The 18,132-nt window shown below is 40.6% G+C and overlaps 1 protein-coding gene across 1 annotated transcript in view; it reads right to left on the reverse strand.

Moving 5' to 3' along the window:
• Positions 1-14,726, reverse strand: part of LOC119544983 (nuclear body protein SP140-like protein) — a 39,898-nt gene extending 25,172 nt beyond the window's left edge. Inside the window, exon 1 of the mRNA XM_037850648.1 lies at positions 14,652-14,726. The gene's annotated coding sequence lies outside the window, so the exon portion shown is untranslated. The remainder of the gene's footprint in view (positions 1-14,651) is intronic.
• Between the last annotated feature and the right edge of the window lie 3,406 nt (positions 14,727-18,132).

Below are 18,132 nucleotides of genomic sequence, written 5' to 3' on the forward strand. Positions count from 1 at the left end.
ATCAGTGGGTTAAAGAAGAAATAGCAAGAGAAATTGCTAAATATATAGAGACGAATGAAATGAGAACACAACATACCAAAACCTATGGGATGCAGCAAAAGCAGTGCTAAGGGGGAAATTTATAGCACTAAACGCATATATTAAAAAGGAAGAAAGAGCCAAAATCAAAGAACTAATGGATCAACTGAAGAAGCTAGAAAATGAACAGCAAACCAATCCTAAACCAAGTAGAAGAAAAGAAATAACAAGGATTAAAGAACAAATGGGAAGAAAATTTTAAAAATTTGAAGTAGATCCTAGAGAAATGATGGACAACATGAAGCAAACAAATATAAGACTCATTGGTGTCCCAGAAGGAGAAGAGAAGGGTAAAGGGCTAGGAAGAGTGTTTCAAGACATCATTGGGGAAAAATTCCCAACCCTCCTAAATGACATAAAAATACAAATCAAAGATGCCCAATGAATTCCACATAGAATAAATCCAAATAAACCTATTCCAAGACATACACTGATTAGATTGTCTAATGCTGAGGAGAAGAAGAAACTTATGAAAAGTAAGAGAGAAGCAATTTACCACATACAAGGGAAACAACATAAGACTAAGAACTGACTACTTGGTGGGCATCCTGGAGGCAAGAAGGCAGTGATATAATATATTTAAGATTCTGAAAGAAAAAAATTGCCAGCCAGGAATTCTTTATCTAGCAAAGCTCTCCTTCAAAATTGAGGGAGGGGAGGAGATGGAAGAAGATGGAAGCATAGAGAGGAGTGGTAGTTAGTTAGTCCTCCTGGGGCAACTAATAAACAACCAGGAACAACTAATAAGTGATCTGGAATAACTACTGGGGGACGACCATGACTGCCCACACATCATGCACCAAGCTGGGTTGGGAAGAAAGCCTGAGATTGCAATGTGGAATCTGTGAGGAGAAACTGCGGATCCAAACTGGGAGCCCCCTCCTCCACAGCAGCCTGAACTGCAAAGCCTTGCTGTGATAGAGAGCAGCACTCTCTGAACAAGTGAATATACCTCAGTCTAGCTCCAACTGGGGTTTTAATTGGCAAACATGGACTGATCAATGCAAGCTGCAAATCCCCAACAAGCAGACAGAGGCTTTTTAGTGACAACTGACCTTGAAGAGCCAGGAGACTTCTCTGTCTTGGGAGGGGGAGCCCAGAGGACCAGGTGCTATCTCTGGCTGAGGGTGAAACTGGGGGCCATGGACTGATGTTGAAAGGGGGCTTTCTGTCCCTTTTTCTCTCACCCTCAACTTGGGCAGCTCAGTGGAGAAAGCCTCAGTCATTTCAGCTTGCAGTGCTCTGCAGCAGAGAAAGCCTCAGCCATTTTCAGCTCATAGCACTCTGACCCAGACAAGGATGGAGACAGCAGAATCAGAGAGACAAAGAACCTATTGATATGCAAATGAAAACTCCCTAGGGGGCATATCTTCCCTAAGAGGAAGAAGATGGTGCCAAGCTCTACTACCCACCTTCCATTCACAACCAGACCCCAGAGTCTGGGTCATGGGCCACACCTTCTTACACCAGTCTGGAGTGACAGGCTGACAGTGCCACCTGCTGGGCAGAAAAGCACAGGGTGTGTCAATCCTCCAAGACACACCATCAGGGAAACCAGATACTGAATATTTCTTCCTTCTGGAACCTGAGCCTCTTCTGGTCTGGGAAAACCTGATTGGGGTAACCAAGGAAACCAGATGCCTAGACAACAGAAAACTACAACCTAAACTAAGAAAAACAAAGTTATGGCCCAGTCAAAGCAACAAACTTGCACTTCAACAGAGATACAGGAATTGAAACAACTAATGCTAAATCAATTCAAAAAATTTAGGGGAGAGATGGAAGAAGATGGTGGCATAGAGAGGAGTGGAAGCTAGTTTGTCCCCCAGAACAACTAATGAACAACCAGGAACAACAAGTAAATAATCTGGAATAACTGCACAGGGACAAACGTGACTGTCCACTCATCAACCACCAACATGAATTGGGAGGAATGTCTGAGATCACAGCATAAAATATGTAAGTAAAAACTGCAGATCCAAGCCAGGATTCTCCTCCCCCCATGGCCCAAACTGCAAAGCCTCATGGTGTTAGAGAGCAACACTCTCTCAACCAGCGAATATAGCTCAGCTGAGCTCCAACTGGGGTTTTAATTAACAAGTGTGGACTGCTCAATATAAGCTATGAATCCCCAACAAGAAGGCAGAGGTTTTTGGTGATGAATGACCTTGGAGAGCTGGAGGGTGGCCACAGACTGGCCCTGAAGGGGGCTTTCTGTCCCTTTTTTGGCTAAGTGGAGAAAGCCTCAGCCATTTTCAGTCCCCAGCACTCTGACCCAAACAAGGGCACAGACAGCACAGGCAGAGAGTCTATTCAAATGCTAATGAACTCTCCCTATAATGGAAAGACTGGGTGTACATAAGGTAGAAATCGAAAGTTTGAAAAAACAACTGGCAGAATCTATGGAAATGAAAGGCACAACACAAGAGATGAAGAAGACAATGGAAACATACAACAACAGATCTGAAAAGGCAGAAGAAAACACTCAGAAACTGGAGAACAAGGCACCTGACAGCCTACACATAAAAGAACAGATAGAGAAAAGAATGGAAAAATATGAGCAATGTCTCCAGGAACTTAAGGACAAAACAAAATGCAGGAATGTATGTGTCATTGGTGTCCCAGAAGGAGAAGAGAAGGGAAAAGGGGCAGAAGCAATAATAGAGGAAATAATGAAAATTTCCCATCTCTTACAAAAGACATAAAATTACGGATCCAAGAAGCCCAGCATACCCCAAACAGAATAGATCTGAATAGACCTATGTCAAGACACTTAATAGTCAGATTATCAAATGTCAAAGATAAAGAGAGAATCCTGAAAGCAGCAAGAGAAAAGCGATCCATCACATGCAAAGGAAGCTTGATACGACTATGTGCAGATTTCTCAATAGAAACCATGGAGGCAAGAAGGAAGTGGGGTGCTATATTGAAGATACTGAAAGAGGAAAACCACCAACCAAGAATCCTATATCCAGCAAAACTGTCCTTCAAATATGAGGGAGAGTTTAAAATATTCTCTGACAAACAGACAATGACAGAGTTTGTGAACAAGATACCTGCTTTACAGGAAACATTAAAGGAAGCACTGCAGACAGAAAGGAAAAGACAGGAGTTAGAAGTCTGGAAAACAATTTTGGGAGATAGTAGCACAGCAATGTAAGTACACTGAACAAAGATGACTATGAACATGGTTGAAAGAGGAAGGTTAGGAGCATGTGGGACACCAGAAGGAAAGAGGAAAGATTAAAGACTGGGACTGTATAACTCAGTGAAACCTAGAGTGCTCAACAATTGTGATGAAATGTACAAATATGTTTTTACATGAGGGAGAACAAATGAATGGCAACCCTGGAAAGTGTTAAAAATAGGGTGGTATTGGGAAAAAAATACAATCAATGCAAGCTAGAGACTATAATTAGCAGAAACATTGTATTGTGCTTCCTTTAATGTAACAAAGGCAATATACCAAGACTAAATGCATATAAGAAGGGGGAATAAGGGAGGGATATGGGACTCTTGGCATTGATAATGTTGTCTAACTCTTCATTCTACTTTAGTTTAAGATTATCTTTCATTTTGTTGCTTCCTTGCTGTCATGTTTTTTTCTCTCTCTTTTTTCTTTTTCTTTTGTCTCTGTAACTTCTTTCACTCTTCTTCCTTCTTTGTGGAAGAAATGGAGATGTCCTTATATAGATAGTGGTGAGGGAGGTGAATACGTAAATATATGACTATACAGGGAACCAACGAGTGTTCAATTAGGGCGGAATGTATGGTGTGTGAACAAAACCATCTTAAAAAAAATAGGTTGATTAAACCTTGAGGGCACTATATTGAGTGAAATAAGTCTCACTGATATGAACTAATGATAATATGTAACCTCATAGGCATGAAATATAAGTTACCAGGATAGAGAGGGAGACTAAAGAATGGGGAGCGGTTGCTTATTATGAGCAGAATGTTCAACTAGGTTGAACTTAAATGTTTGGAAATGAACAGAGGTGATGGTCGCATATTGTGAGAATAACTAGCAATGCTGAATGGTGTGTGTATGGGAAAGCTCAGAGTCACATATGTCACCAGAAGGAAAGTTGGAGATTAAAAGATGGGAATATATAAAACAGTGAACCTTGTGGTGGACAATGTCCGTGATTAACTATGCAAATATTAGAAATCTCTTTCATGAATCAGAACAAATGTATGACACTATAACTAGAACTTAACAATGGGCATATAGGGAAAAAACATACCTATTGCAAACTATATACTACAGTTAGTAGTATTTTAAGATTCTTTCATAAACAGTAACAAATGTACTATACCAATATTACAACATATAGTAACAAATGTACCATACCAATACTATAAGTCAACAGTGGAGGGGGTGGTTAGAGATATGGGAGGATTTGAGTTTCCTTTTTTTTTTTTTTAATTTCTTTTCTGGAATAATGAAAATGTTTTAAAAATTGAAAAAAAATTAATTGTGGTGATGGTGATGGATGCACAGCTGTATGATGGTACTGGGGGCAATTGATTTTACACTTTGGATCTTTTGATAATTGTATGGTATGTGAACAATCACAATAAAAAAATTAGAAAAAAAACAATGGGGGAAAAACTGAGGAAGATCTTAAAATTTTTACAAACAAATGCTGAGAGAATTTGTTAACAAGAGACATGCCCTGCAAGAAATAATAAAGGGAGCACTACCAGCTGAGAGAAAAACAAAGGAGGGAGAGGTCTGGAGAAGGGCACAGAACTGAAGAGTATTAGTAAGGGTAACTTAAAGGAAAAAAAGAGAGAAGGGGGAAAAATAGATCTAACAACTAAAAACCAAAGGATAAGATGGCTGATTCAAGAACCCCCTTCACAGTAATAACTTTGAATGTGAATGGATTAAACTCTCCGATTAAAAGATACAGACTGGTAGTATGCATTAAAAAGTATGCCCCATAGATACGCTGCTTACAAGAGACTCGTCTTAGACCCTGTGACACAAAGAAACTGAAAGTGAAAGGATGGAAAAAAATATTCTATGCAAACTGCAACCAAAAGAAAGCTGGGGTAGCTATACTAATATCAGACAGACTAGAGTTTAAATGCAAAGATGTCATAAGAGACAAAGAAGGACACTATATATTAATAAAAGGGACAATTCATCAAGAAGAAATAACAATCCTAAATGTATATGCACCCAGTCAAGGAGGTACAAAATACATGAGACAAACATTAGCTGAACTAAAGGGAGCAATAGACATGTCTACAATAATAGTGGGAGAATTCAATATACCACTCTTTTCTGTAGATAGAACAACTAAACAGAGGACCAATAAGGAAACTGAGAACCTAAACAATATGATAAATGAATCAGACTGGGCAGACATATATGAATCATTACATCCCAAAGTACCAGGATATACATTCTTCTCTAGTGCCCATGGAACATTCTCCAGGATAGATCATATGCTGGGGCATGAAACAAGTTTTAATAAATTTTAAAAGATTGAAATTATCCAAAATAGATTCTCTGACCATGATGGAATGTAACTAGAAATCAATAACCATCAAAGAACCAGGTCTTTCACAGATTTATGGAGATTAAACAACACACTCCTAAATAACCAGTGGGTCAAAGAAGAAATGGCAAGAGAAATTGGTAAATATCTAGAGACAAATGAAAACAAGAACACAACATATCAAAACCTGTGGGATGAAGCAAGAGCAGTGCTGAGAGGTAAATTTATAGCTCTAAAAGCATATATCAGAAAGCAAGAAAGAGCTAAAACCAAATACCTAACTGAACAACTGAAGAGGATAGAGAATGATCAGCAAACTAACCTTAAAGCGAGTAGAAGAAAAAAAAAAAAACAAAGATTAAAGCAGAAATAAATGAGCTGGAGAAAAAAAAAACAATAGAGAGAATAAATAAAACAAAAAGTTGGTTCTTTGAGAAGATAAACAAGATTGACAGACCCTTAGCAGGACTGACAAAGTCAAAAAGAGAGAAAGCCCAAATAAACAGAATCAGAAATGAGAAGGGGATAATTACTATGGATCCCCCCAAAATAAAAAAAATCATGAAAGGATACTATGAACAACTGTATGCCAACAAGTCAGACAATTTAGGGGAAATGGACAATTTCCTGGAAACACATTGTTCTGGTTTGCTAATACTGCTTTTTTGCAAAATACCAGAGATGGATTGGCTTTTTTTTTTTTTTTATCTTCATTTTATTGAGATATATTCACATACCATGCAGTCATACAAAACAAATCGTACATTTGATTGTTCACAGTACCATTACATAGTTGTACATTCATCACCTAAATCAATCCCTGACACCTTCATTAGCACACACACAAAAATAATAAGAATAATAATTAAAGTGAAAAAGAGCAATTGAAGTAAAAAAGAACACTGGGTACCTTTGTATGTTTGTTTGTTTGTTTCCTTCCCCTATTTTTCTACTCATCCATCCATAAACTAGACAAAGTGGAGTGTGGTCCTTATGGTTTTCCCAATCCCATTGTCACCCCTCATAAGCTACATTTTTATACAATTGTCTTCGAAATTCATGGGTTCTGGGTTGTAGTTTGATAGTTTCAGGTATCCACCAGCTACCCCAATTCTTTAGAACCTAAAGAGGGTTGTCTAAATTGTGCGTGAGAGTGCCCACCAGAGTGACCTCTCGGCTCCTTTTGGAATCTCTCTGCTACTGAAGCTTATTTCATTTCCTTTCACATCCCCCTTTTGGTCAAGAAGATGTTCTCCGTCCCACGATGCCAGGTCTACATTCCTCCCCGGGAGTCATATTCCACGTTGCCAGGGAGATTCACTCCCCTGGGTGTCTGATCCCACGTAGGGGGGAGGGCAGTGATTTCACCTTTCAAGTTGGCTTAGCTAGAGAGAGAGGGCCACATCTGAGCAACAAAGAGGCATTCGGGAGGAGGCTCTTAGGCACAATTATAGGGAGGCCTAGCCTCTCCTTTGCAGCAACCGTCTGGATTGGCTTTTATAAAAGGGGGTTTATTTGGTTACACAGTTACAGTCTTAAGGCCATAAAGTGTCCAAGGTAAGGCATCAACAATCAGGTACCTTCACTGGAGAGTGGCCAGTGGCATCCGAAAAACCTCTGTTAGCTGGAAAGGCACGTGGCTGGTGTCTACTCGGGAGTTCTGGTGTCAAAATGGCTTTCTCCAATGACATTCCTCTCTAGACTTCAGCTTCTCTCCAAAATGTCACTCTCGGTTGCTCTTGGGGCATTTGTTCTCTCTTAGCTTCTCCAGAGCAAAAGTCTGCTTTCAACGGCTGTCTTCAAACTTTGTCTCATCTTTAGCTAGCAGTGAGCTCCTTCTGTCTGAGCTTATGTAGTGTTTTAGTAAACTAATCAAGGCCCACACTGAATGGACAGGGCCACACCTCCATGGAAATTATCCAATCAAGTTATCACCTACAGTTGGGTGGGTCACATCTCCATGGAAACACTCAAAGAATTACAATCTAAATCAACACTAATACATCTGCCCACACAAGATTGCATCAAAAATAATGGCATTTTGTGGAACATAATACATTCAAACTGGCACACCCATGAACAACCTAGACTGACCCAAGAGGAAATAGAAGACCTCAACAACCAATCATAAGCAAAGAGAGCCAATCAATCATCAAAAATCTACCTACTATCTGTGTGACAACTGAAACTTAGACCTAGAGCTCTGCAGCTATAAATGTCAGTATTACCTCATACAGAAAATGTTCAAAAAGTTGAAAAAGAGTTCAGAATTCAGTTAGAGATATGAATGAAGCAGATCTGGTTACGACTAAGGCAAATCAGGCCAAAGGGAAAAGGATGATATTGACTGTGTTTTAAAACTTCAACTTCGGTAGGAGACCAAGGGACGAGATGTTTATATGGTGCAGGATCTATATTTTCTGCAGCACACTAAACAATTTAACTTGTACAGTCAGTTTATTCAAACACCATAATTACATAGAATTTTGAATAGGAAGTGAGATCTGGTAGGTTTGTACAGGCTAGTGTGAAATCTCAATACATCCCAAAGTAATTTGGGCAGAAAATAAAAATGTATTTGCAGGGTCCCCCTGAGGAACTGGTGAAAAATGTGGAAATGCTGGACTTCCCCACTGGGTTATTATTGATATTCTCACAGTGAGGAATAGTAATTTAGTACGCTGAGCCCTCGATCTTAGAGTTTGCCCTTATGAAGCTTGTTACTGCAGAGGAGAGGCTAAGTCTACATATAATTGTGCCTAAGAGTCTCCCCAGACAACCTCTTCATTGCTCAGATGTGGCCTCTCTTTCTAAGCCAATTGGGCAGGTGAACTCACTGCCCTCCCCGCTACATGGGACATGACTCCCATGGATATAAATCTCCATGGCAGCATGGGACATGACTCCCAGGGATGTATCTGGAACTGGCATCATGTGATTGAGAAAATCTTGACCAAAAGGGGGAAGTGAAATGAAACAATTTAATAAAGTTTCAGTGGCTGAGAGATTTCAAATGGAGTCGAGAGGTCACTCTGGAGGGCATTCTTATGCACTATATAGATATCACTTTTCAGTTTTTAGTGTATTGGAAAAGCTAGAAGGAAATATTTGAAACTGTTGATCTGCATCCCAATAGCCTTGATTCTTGAAGACAATTGCATAACTATGTAGCTTACATGGTATGACTGTGTAATTGTGAAAACCATGTGGCTCACACTCCCTTTATCCAGTGTATGGACAAATGAGTAGAAAAATGGGGACAAAAACTAAATAAAAAATGGAGTGGGTTGGGGGGGATGGAATGCTTTGGGTGTTCTCTTATATTTTTATTTTTATTCTTATTTTCATTCTTTATGGAATAAGGAAAATGTTCAAAAATTGATCATGGTGATGAATGTACATCTATGTGATGGTACTGTGAACAGTTGATTGTGCACCGTGGATGGCTGTATGGTATGTGACTATGTCTCAATAAAAACTGATTTTTTTTTAAGAAAATCTACCTATAAATAAAAGCCCAGGGCCTGATGACTTCACAGGGGAATTTCACCAAGCTTTCTAAAAAGAATTGACACCATTCCTGCTCAAACTCTTTGAAAAAAATTGAAGAAACAAGGAACACTAGCTAACTCATTTTATGAAGCTAATATCACTCTGATACCAAAATTAGATAAAGATGCTACAAAAAAGGAAACTATAAGCCAATCTCCCTGATGAATATAAATGCAAAAATCCTAAACAAAATACTTGCAAATTGAATCCAAAGGCAGGTTAAAAGAATTATACACCAAGACCAAGTGAGGTTCATTCCTGGCATGCAAGGGTGGTTCAACAGAAGAAAATCAAATAATGTAATTCAACACATTAACAAATCAAAAGGGAAAAATCAAATGATCATCTCGATAGATGCTATAAAAGCATTTGGCAAAATTCAACATCCTTTTTTGATAAAAACACTTCAAAAGGTAGGAATTGAGGGAATATTCCTCAATATGATAAAGGGCATATATGAAAAACCTACAACCAGCATAGTACTCAACTGCCAGAGGCTGAGATCGGGAACAAGACTAGGATGCCCACTGTCACCTCTATTATTCAACACTGTGCTAGAAGTTCTAGCCAGAGCAATTTGCCAAGACAAAGATACGAAAGATATCCAAATTGGAAAGCAAGAAGTAAAACTGTCATCATTTGCAGATGATAGGATCTTATATTTGGAAAATCCTGAGAATTTGACGACAAAGCTACTTGAGCTAATAAAAAATTCAGCAGGGTGACGGGGTGTAAGATTAATGCACATAAGTCAGTAATGTTCCTATATACTGGTAATGACCTAACTGAAGAGGCAATCAAAAAACAAAATTCCATGCACAATAGCAACTAAAAAAATCAAGTGCCTGGGAATAAACATAACCAAAGATGTAAAAGTTGTCTACACAGAAAATTACAAACTTTTACTAAAAGAAATACAAAGGACCTAAATAGGTGGAAAAATATTCCATGCTCATGGATACGAAGACTAAACATTGTTAAGATGCCAATTCTACCCAAACTGATCTACAGATTCAGTGCAATTCCAATCAAAATTCCAACAACCAAACTTTGAAGACTTGGAAAAGTTAGTTATCAAATTTATTGGGGACAAGGGCCTCGAATTGCCAAAACATCCGAAAAAGAACAAAGTGGGAGGACTTACATTTCCAGACTTTGAAGCCTACTATAAAGCCACAGTAAGCAAAACAGCATGGCATTGGCATAAAGATAGACATATTGATCAATGGAATTGAAATGAGAGTTCAGAAATAGACCTCCAGATCTACGGCCAACTGATTTTAGATAAGGACCCCAGAATCCACAGAACTGGGACAGAACAGTCTCTTCAACAAATGGGGCTGGGAGAACTGGATAGCCATAATCAAAAAAAATGAAAAAGGACTCCTACTTCACATCCTATACAAAAATTAACTCAAAGTGGATCAAAGACCTCAGTATAAGACACAGCACAATAAAACTTTAGAAGATAATATAGGGAAACATCTTCAGGACCTAGTAATAGGGGGTAACTTCTTAGACCTTATACCCAAAGCACAAGCAACAAAAGAGAAAACAGATAAATGGGAACTCCTCAAAACCAAAAGCTCTGTGCTCAAAAAACTTTGTAAAAAAGGTGAAGAGGTAGCCAACTCAATAGGAGAAAATATTTGGAAACCATATTTCTGATTAGAGACTGATATCCTGCATATATTAAAAAAGGCCTACAACTCAAAGGCAATAGTACGAACAGTCCAATTATAAAATGGGCAAAAGATATGAAAAGGTATTTTTCTGAAGAGGAAATACTAATGGCTAAAAAACAAATGAAAAAACGTTTATCTTCAACAGCTATTAGGGAAATGCAAATCAAAACCATAAAGAGATACCATCTCACACCAATAAGAATGGCTGCCATTAAACAAACAGGAAACAATAAATGCTGGAGAGGATGTGGAGAATTTGAAACTCTTATTCATTGCTGGTGGGGAAGTGTAATGGTACAGCCACGATTTCTCAGAAAACTAAATACTGAATTATCCTATGAGCTGGCAATTCCACTTCTCAGTATATACCCAGAAAAATTGAAAGCAGTGATACAGACATTTGTACACTGAAGTTCACAGCAGGATTGTTCACAATTGCCAAGAGATGGAAACAATCCAAGTGTCCTTCAACAGAAGAGTGGGTAAACAAAATGTGGTAGATACATACACTGGAGTACTATGCAGCAGTAAAAAGGAACAAGGTCCTGAAACATATGGCAACTTATGGCAACATATGAAGAGATAATGCTGAGTGAAATGTCAGCTACAAAAGGAGAGATAGTGTATGTTACCACTTCTATGAACCCTCTAAACAATGTAAAATCAATATCTTATAATGTAGAATATTGGGGACCTAGTCATAGAAGCTAGTGAGGGGAATGATAATCTAATAGGTTCAGATATGTTAATGATGGTGAATTAAAAGATATGGGAATGGATAGGGGTGACAATTATTTTTTAATGGGATTATAAGTATCAGAGCCGTACTGAAGGCGAGTAGGATTAAAAGGGTTATTTAAAAGCATGTTTGCCACAGATCAGCACCACAATATAAGTAAGTGCTTGCATGATATACTTCTAAGGTATGACACTGGCACAGAGAGTTGACAACAGAAGGGTATATGGGAAAAATCTACCTGTTGCATACTAGGAAATATAATTAATGGGAATACCATACTAGTATCACACAAATACCAGGGACAAATAATTAAGGGCTGGCAGGAGCTACAAGGTGTTTTGGGTCATGAGGTTTTTTAAAACGGAGAGTGATGAGAATTGTACGATTAAGTGATGATAATGTGAGCTATGGTTGGATTATTGTGGACATAACATATGCTATGTGAACTTGGGAACCCCCTACTTTATAAGTCAAGCCCCTGATCTTGAGGCTTGCTCGGGTGAAACTTACGGTTGTAAAGGGGAGGCTAAGCCCACCTATAATTATGCCTAGGAGTCACCTCCAGAGAACCTCTTTTGTTGCTCAAATGTGGACTTTCTCTCTCTAAGCTTAACTCTGCAAATAAATTCATCACCCTCCCCCTGACATGGGGCAGGACCCCCCCAGATGAATGAGTCTCCCTGGTGACATGGGACATAGATTCCAGGATAAGCCTGACCCTGTTATCGAGGGATTGAGAATGCCTTTTTGACCAAAAGGGGAGAAAGAAAGGCAACAAAATAAGGTTTCAGTGGCTAAGAGAATTCAAATAGAGTTGAGAGGCTGTGGTGGAGGTTACTCCTATGTAAGCTTCACCTAGATATGCCAAAAGACCACAGTATGGTCAGCCAAAGTCAACATAGTCTTGAAAACCCTAAAGAATACCCAGATCCCTATCTGAGACTCTAGTTTCACTCACCAAGTTTATTCTTCAGAAACTTAAATCCTTCAGAGAACTCCTATGCCAGCTAAGTCCCCAAACCAAGAGGCAATAGTCTCTTCAAGAACATCAACCTGATGTATTCCCTTTTCTCATAAAGTTGACACCCCTTTCCAATATGAACAAGGTAGGGTGGTCACTGCCTAGACATCCCTGAAGGCTGTGATGGTGATTAAACTAGAAGAAGGGGTAAAAAACAGACAAGATGGAATTTAACAAAGGATTATGAGTACAGAATCTGTTTAGAATTTTCTTTTTCTTAGTTGCTAGGGTATTAGAATAACTAGAAGGAAATAACTGAAATGGTGGAACTGTAACCCATAGCATCCTCTGAAATTTGTTCTATAGCTACTTGCTAAATTGTAATTTGAAAGCTATCCCCTTTTTGTGTATATGATATATTTCACAATAAGGAAATAACTAAAACTCTGGAACTCTGCTCTCTAACTACTTGTTAAATTGCACTTGGAAATTTATCACTTCTATGTATATATGTTATATTCTACAATAAAAAAATGATTTCAAAAATGAATAAATAAACAGATACCCAGGCAGGGTGGACTCTAGTGGGCAGGTGGGGGGCCTCGGGGAAGCCCTGAGATCAAAGGATACTATCATTAAAAATTTACAAAATTTGCAAGACGACAAATGCCACTCTGAGAAAGGAAGACATGCAAATAGATGGATTTCCACCCCCAACACTCCCCAGTTCACAGAAAACATAGCGCCAACCATTGACCTTTGCATGGGAGCTCTTCTCAGTGAAAACGAATTCCACAGTGGATTCTGGGCAGCGGTTTTTCTCCCCCTGTTGTGTTGTCTGCTCCTCACACCCCACATAAGAGTAAGTCGTTGCTGTGGTCTGTGTTTGGCAGTAGCTCTGTGGTTTCTGGGGACGTCTCCTGGGACCAGGGAACTGGCCCCTGCTGGGCTGGCTATGAAATTGCTTGCTTTTTTTTTTAATTTTGTGAGTTGAAACTGGACGTGCGGTTCTTTCTTTAGTCCTAGTGACTGTCTTGCCTTTTGGGACTTGGGTGGGATGGACCCAGGCAGGTGGTGCTGAAAGAACGGCATCACCTCCAGGGTAGGAGGGTCACCCGGGCCTCTCTGGCCAAGCTGAAAGGACAAAGACATTGGCCACAGGGGACTTTGGGGCTATAATTTCTTTGGGGCCTTAACCTGCATAGGAGTGGAGATTTTATTTTGTCCTTTAAATTTACAGTGGGGCTTAATAATGGGGGAAGGGACTCATATTATATGATTTGGGGCTTTGTGGTAATTATTCCTGCTAAGCTATCACGTGTTCTCTGGACCTCTAGGGCAGACAATAAAACTGAGCAAAACTGGGGCTAGAAAAAGCAAATAAGGGACAAATTCTCCACCTAATAGAGAGTGATCTCTTGTAAACGACTAGTGCCATGACAAATAGCTGGAACTCCTCAGAGCCACATCTGAGTTCCTTATTCTGCTGGTTTCAAGTATCTACAACGAAGCAGTAGCAAAAAAGAAAAATAAAGTGGGATGACTGCTTGAAGGTGGGGCAAGCCTTCTGAAGACAGCCACACCCAGGTGTGAACTAGGTTTGAACAGTTAAACCTAAAGGGTGGAAAACAACAAGTAGATGTGATTCAAAGAAGGATGGGGAGGACATCCTGTCCCTTGCTCACACTTCTCACTAGTCCCCAAGAGGGAGGAATTTGACTGACTGAGTCCATTTCCGGAGCACGGACTGAGCCCCTGAAGCAGCAGGTGCAGCCCTGTGTATTAAAAGGTCAGACCCAAGGCTCTGGGTTTCCTCTCTGCTTCTCCTGACCAAACGCCAGATGGGAAACAGCCAGCCCTTGGGCTCACCCTCTTCTTGCACAAGAGCCCTTACAGGACATCACCATCTGCTGGCGCAATTTCAGCCTGCGGGGCGGGAGAGGGCCCCCATGAACCCCAGACACTTTCTTGAAGCACCCTCTCCTGTGGCCCTGGTGTCAGCCAGGATGCTCGGTTCGATCCGCACACATTATTACAGCATTGAGAGGCTGCTGACCCAGTCGGTCAACAGCCGCTGCCCCCTGCTGCCCTGCTCACCCACGCCCGCCCCAGCCCACCCGGACCTGGTGTGTAGGGTTCCTCCGAGGACCTGGGCCACCCGGCAGCAGCCGGCAGCTCTGGTCGGTAGGGTCCCACAGGGCAGGATGAAAAGGAAGCTCTGGTACCAGAGTTATAGTTGAATCTAATAACTGAAACTATTTTAAATTTGCATTTTACTGTCCACTCTCTCCCCTAGAAACTTCAGTACCTCCCTCCTCATTCCAGAGGCTTCAGTCTACACTGCCCTCTGGTGGCGCAATGTGGTATTGCCCCGCCCTTTGGAAGCACCTGGTACCTTTTCCTCTGGGAATTCATCCTGTTGTCCCTCCAGGAAAAAAGGAGCTACCCTCTCAACTCTCTAACCAAACAGCTCAAAATCAAGGTTTTCAGTGTCATTGTTTCCTTCTAAATAAGGGCTAAATAACAAAGAATCCATGCATGAGATGATTTTCATATCTGGCAGTTCATGTGCCCATAGTGGACTCGGGACCTGGACAAAGATATCTTTGCTCAAATTGTGAGGAGGCGCTGTGTCGTTGGCGCCTTCTCATCCTCCGTCGTGGCCTTCCATCTTCCCAGACCCCTGGGGCCTTCGCTGGGCCTAGGAGGCCCAGAGACCATGCATCCCTGTCCCCTCTGGTTTTTACTGTGGGCTGAAATGTGCTGCAGTGAGGTCCTCCCCTCAGAGCGGCACGGATTCCTGGAGGCGCACAGCCAGAGGGCACCTCAAACGGCGGAGAAGCAGATGGCCCCTGGCTGCCCACCTGAAAGTTAAAACCTCAAGTAACAAAGAAAGCTTTAATTTAACATAATCTTCTGCGCAAACATGGAGCTCACTTTAGAAATCCTAAATGTTTTCCTGGACAAATACCTCTTTCAAACATTTGTTAACAGTATAGTCTTTTCATATGACTTTTTTGAAGCATGTTAACTGTGGGTCACAATGTTCTCCTTCCCTGTCCCCTGCTAGGGGTGACAAGGTCTCATCTTTCTTACCTGCAGTTTATGAGAGTCCCTTCCTCCCCAGCTGACCCCAAGGAAATTCTCCAGGGACAGGGGGAGAGTAAATAAGTGTGCTCATGCTATAATTTGCAAAAGCTAAAAAATGACTCTCATAAATCTAAAATGGACATGTGGCAAAGGTTTTACTCAACTTACTAATTAACGAGGGTCTCTGAAAGATGTTAAAACTGGTTCAAAGGAGAATTTGAAGAACAGAGATATATTCATTTGAATAAATTTGCTAACAGATTCAAAACCAGTTAATATCCTACTGGGCAAAAAATTATCTTAGGGTCACCTTTTCACCAGACAGTAATCAATCGCATCACTACCAGACAAACTTCATTTGCATTGCTATGGACAGGAAAACATTTGCATTATTATCAGTTTTCTGTAAGTTAACCTCTGCCTCTTAGAGTTATAAAATACTCTGGTGAATAGAAAGGCAAAGGTACATACCAAAGAATACCCAGTCATTTCTTCACTATTCTTGACAGCAGATAGAAGAAACTCTGTAATTTTGATGTGTTAAGGGCATGACAGTTTCCAGCCTCTGGCTGAGAGCATTTCCTTCTTGTTTGTAAATTCTGAGGTTGCTTTCTCCTCATAGGTTGCTTTCCTTCCATAACACTATTTTTTGCTTAGATGCATATGTATCAGCTGTGTGGCCACAAGAAGTCCCAGTGAGCCAGGCTGGCATCCTGCAAGGCTCAGCATAATAAAAACACAGAGGGCTTCCGGGTCTGGCATTTCTGGGGAAACATCAGGGTGGTCCTGTGTGCTGTTTTGGATGTATTATGGCCCCCAAAATGCCATTATCTTTGATGCAGTCTTGTGTGGGCAGGAAACGTATTGGTGTTTGATTGGGTTGGAGACTTTTGATTGGATGTTTCTGTGGAGATGTGATTACTCAGCTGTGGGTGGGATCTTTCATTAGAGGGTTTCCATGGAGGCATGCCCCCCCCCCCATTCAGCATGGACCTGTTTAGTTCACTGGAGCCCTATTTAAGCTCAGACAGAAGGATCGAGCTTGCTACAGCCAAGAGGGACACTTTGAAGAATGCACAGGAACTGAGAGGAGCTACAGATGAGAGACAGTTTGAAGATGGCTGTTGAAAGCAGACTTTTGCTCCAGAGAGGTTAAGAGAGGTTAAGAGAGGAAAAACGCCCCCAAGAGCAACTAAGAGTGACATTTTTGAGGAACTGCAGCCTAGAGAGGAACGTCCTGGGAGAAAGCCATTTTGAAACCAGAACTTGGAGCAGATGCCAGCCACGTGCCTTCCCAGCTAACAGAGGTTTTCCAGACACCATTGGCCATCCTCCAGTGAAGGTACCGGATTGTTGATGACTTACCTTGGATACTTTATGGCCTTAACACTGTAACTTTGTAACCAAAATAAACCCCCTTATAAAAACTAATCCATTTCTGGTGTTTTGCATTCTGGCAGCATTAGCAAACTAGAACATGCTGGAACAAAATTTTTCTGTAAAAACAATGAACCAAACAAACAACATTGAATCATAAGGGCTCTGTCATGACTACTCAACTCTGTCATGACTACTCAGAGTAGCACGTGAGCAGCCATGGACAATATATAAACAAATGGGTATGACTGTGTTCCAATACAACTTTTTTCACAAAAACTGGCAGTGGGCTGGATTTGGTCTTCAGGCCATATAGTTTGCCAGCCTCCAGTCTAGAGAATGCAGAAACATTCATTCATTCACTCAGTAAATATTAGTTGTGTCCTGAATAGTTGTGTTTTGGCCATCCCCAGACAGACCCAGTTCCTGCCCTCACCAAGCTGCTGGTGTAGCAAAAGAGACACAGTTTAAACAAGAAAGTTTAATGAAATGTCTTGGTAGAGAGGGCAGTCCAAACAAACCTAATCCAATGAGAAAACGCCACTTAAACTGCAACACAACTGTTCATTAAAATTCTGAGTTTGAGGTTCTTATGATATACGCTAGTAGAGCTGTCATTTGGATGAGTATATCTATACTGAGTCTAGAGCTCAGAAAGCAGGTGTGCACTGTGGATCAGATTTGGAAGTCACTGAAGCCTTGGGAGTGGATGAGATTGGCAAGAAGAGAGAGTTGGGTGAGGGCAGAAGTGTGAGTATCTACCCCAGTGGTCTCAAACTTGACCATGCAACAGAATCACCTGGTGGGCTTCTTAAAACAGTTTGCTGGGCCTCACCTCCAGAGTTTATGATTCAGGAGGTTTGTGGTGAGGCCCAAGAATTTGCATTTCTAACAAATTCCCAAATAAGAAAGTACATCAAGGATATGGTCAGATTTTAGAAAAGGTGCACTTAATTACAAGCTAAGTGTAATCAGGAAAGAGTTCTTTGTACCCTCCAGAGGAATAAGAACATCTAAGAAAAGTCCCAGGTTCTGACACTTGGGTTATGGAACCAAGAAATAAGCACAGACTGAAAAGGAATCATCATTGTCATTATCATCATTAATTATCAGTAGAATGAGTCAAAAGTCCATTTC

Source organism: Choloepus didactylus, chromosome 9, assembly GCF_015220235.1.
Source record: "Choloepus didactylus isolate mChoDid1 chromosome 9, mChoDid1.pri, whole genome shotgun sequence".
In the NCBI taxonomy this organism is placed as follows: domain Eukaryota; kingdom Metazoa; phylum Chordata; class Mammalia; order Pilosa; family Megalonychidae; genus Choloepus; species Choloepus didactylus.